A 3,351-nucleotide genomic window follows, 5' to 3' on the forward strand; every position below is an offset into this window, starting at 1 on the left:
AAGCTGGAATCAAGATTGCCAGGAGAAATATCAATAACCTCAGATATGCAGATGACACCACCCTTCTGGCAGAAAGTGAAGAAGAACTAAAGAGCCACTTGATGAAAGTAAAAGAGGACAGTGAAAAAGTTGGCTTAAAGCTCAGCATTCAGAAAACTAAGATCATGGCACCCGGTCCCATCACTTGATGGCAAATAGATGGGGAAACAGTGGAAACAGTGGCAGACTTTATTTTTTTGGGCTCCAAAATCACTGCCAATGATGACTGCAGCCAAGAAATTAAAAGACGCTTGCTCCTTGGAAGAAAAGTTATGACCAACCTAGACAGCATATTAGAAAGCAGAGACATTACTTTGCCAACAAAGGTCCATCTAGTCAAAGCTATGGTTTTTCCAGTAGTCATGTATGGATGTGAGAGTTGGACTATGAAGAAAGCTGAGACCCGAAGAATTGATGCTTGCGAACTATGGTGTTGGAGAAGACTCTTGAGAGTCCCTTGGACTGCAAGGAGATCTAACCAGTCCATCCTAAAGGAAATCAGTCCTGAATATTCATTGGAAGGACTGATGCTGAAGCTGAAACTCCAATATTTTGGCAACTGATGTGAAGAACTTACTCATTTGAAAAGACCCTGATGCTGGGAAAGACTGAAGGCAGGAAGAGAAGGGGATGACAAAGGATGAGACAGTTGGAGATGGCATCACTGCCTCAGTGGACATGAGTTTGAGTAAACTTCAGGAGTTGGTGATGGGAGGCCTGGCATGCAGCAGTTCATGGGGCCGCAAAGAGTCAGACACAACTGAGCGACTGAAATGAACTGATGGGACTAGATGCCATGATCGTAGTTTTTTGAGTGCTGAGTTTCAACCCAGCTTTTTCCTCTCTCCTCTTTTACCCTCTTTCATCAAAAGGTTCTTCAGTTTTTCTTCACGTCCTGCCATAAGAATGGTATTATCTGCATATTTGAGGATGTTCATATTTCTCCCAGAAATCTGAGTTCCAGCTTGTGAGTCATCCAGCTCGGTATTTTGAATTATGTACTCTGAATATAAGTTAAATAAGCAGGGTGACAATATATAGCTGTGTCATACTCCTTCCCCGATTTTGAACCAGTCCATTTTTCTATGTCCAGTTTTAACTGTTGCTTCTTTACCTGCATACAGGTTTCCTAGGAGATGGGTAAGGTGGTCTGGTATTCCCATCTATTTAAGAATTTTCCACAGTTTCTTGTGATCCACATAGTCAAAGGCTTTAGCATAGTCAGTGAAGCAGAAATAGATGTTTTTCTAGAACTCCCTTGCTTTCTCCATGATCCAATGAATGTTGGCAAGTTGAACTCTGGTTCCTCCGTCTTTTTGAAACCCAGGTTGAACATCTGGTTCATGCATTGCTGAAGCCTAGCTTGAAGGATTTTGAGCAGAACCTTGCTAGCATGTGAAATGAGTGCAATTGTATGCTACTTCATACATTCTTTGGCATGCCCTTCTTTGGGACTGGAATGAAAACTTTTCCAGTCCTGTGGCCACTGCTGAATTTTCCAAATTTGTTCACATACTGAGTGCAGGATTTTAACAACATCATCTTTCAGGATTTGAAATAGCTCAACTGGAATTCCATCATCTCCAATAGCTTTGTTTGCAGTAATGTTTCCTAAGGCCCATTTGACTTCACACTCCAGGACATCCAGCTTTAGGTGAGTGCCCACACTATCATGGTTATCTGGGTCATTAGGACCTTTCTTGTATAGTTCATTTGTGTATTCTTGTAACCTCTTCTTCATCTCTTCCGCCTCTGTTAGTTGCTTGCTGTTTCTGTCCTTTATTGTGCCCATCTTTGCATGAAATGTCCCCTTGGTACTTCAATCTTCTTGAAGAGATCACTAGTCCTTCCCATTCTGCGGTTTTCCTTTATTTATTTGCATTGTTCATTTAAGAAGGCCTTCATGTCTCTCTTTGATATTCTCTGGATCTCTGCATTCAGTTGGGTGTATTTTTACCTTTCTCCCTTGCCTTTTGTTCTTCTTCTTTCCTCAGCTATTTGTAAAGTCTGCTTAGACAACCACTTTGTCTTACTGCATTTCTTTTTCTTCGAGATGGTTTTGGTCACTGCCACCCGTACAATGTCACACACATGCATCCGTGGTTTTCTGGGCACTTTATTTACTGAATCTAATCCCTTGAATCTGTTTGTCACCTCCACTGTATAATAAGGGATTTGATCTAGGTCATACCTGAGTAGCCTAGTGGTTTTCCCTACTTTCTGCAATTTAAGCCTGAATTTTGCAATAAGGAGCTTAAGATCAGAGGCATAGTCAGCTCCAGGTCTTGTTTTTGCTGACTGCACAGAGCTTCTCCAACTTCAGCTGCAAAGAACATAAATATCTCATTTTGGTATTGACCATCTGGTGATATCCATGTATAGAGTTGTCTCCTGGGTGATTGGAAAAGGGTGTTTTTTATGATCAGCATGTTTTATTGACAAAACTCTGTTAGCCTTTGCCCTGGTTCATTTTGTACTCCAAGCCCAAACTTGCCTGTTTTCCAGATATCTCATAACTTTTGCATTCCAATCCCCTATGATGAAAAGGACATCTTTCTTGGGTGTTAGTTCTAGAAGGTCTTGTAGATCTTCATAGAACTGGTCAACTTCAACTTTTTTGGCATTAGTGGTTGGGGCACAGACTTGAATTACTGTGATGTTGAATATTTTGACTTGGAAACGAACTGAGATCACGCTGTTGTTCTTGCAGTTGCACCCAAGTACTGCATTTTGAACTCTTTTGTTGACCATAAGGGTTACTCCACTTCTTCTAAGGGATTCTTGCCCACAGTAATAGATATAATGGTCATCTGAATTAAATTTGCCTGTTCCCATCCACTTTAGTTCACTGATTCCTAAGATGTTGATGTTCACTCTTGCCATCTCTTGCCTGACTATGCCCGATTTACCTGGATTCATGGATCTAACATTCCAGCTTCCTGTGCAATATTGTTCTTTACAGCATCAGACTTTACTTTCACTACCAGACATATCCCCAACTGAGCACCATTTCTGCTTTGTCCCCAGCCACTTCATTCTTTATTGAGCTCTTAGTACTTGCCATCCGCTCTTCTCCAGTAGCATATTGGACATCTTCCAACCTGCGGGCAGGGGGACTCATCTTCCAGTGTTGTATTTTTTTGTCTTTTCATTCAGTCCATGGAGTTCTCACGGCAAGAATACTGGAGTAAGTTGCAGTTTCCCCTTCCAGTGGACCACATTTTGTCAAAGCTCTTCACTATGACCCATACATCTTTGGTGGCCCTGCACAGCATGGCTCATAGCTTCATTTCACAAGCCCTTTTGCCACAA

The 3,351-nt window shown here is 41.7% G+C and overlaps 1 protein-coding gene across 5 annotated transcripts in view; it reads right to left on the reverse strand.

Moving 5' to 3' along the window:
• HECW2 (HECT, C2 and WW domain containing E3 ubiquitin protein ligase 2) overlaps positions 1–3,351 on the reverse strand; it is a 435,976-nt gene that overhangs the window by 140,296 nt on the left and 292,329 nt on the right. The gene's annotated exons all lie outside the window — the stretch shown is intronic.

This window comes from Bison bison, unplaced genomic scaffold (assembly GCF_000754665.1).
Source record: "Bison bison bison isolate TAMUID 2011002044 unplaced genomic scaffold, Bison_UMD1.0 scf7180017864471, whole genome shotgun sequence".
Lineage (NCBI taxonomy): Eukaryota > Metazoa > Chordata > Mammalia > Artiodactyla > Bovidae > Bison > Bison bison.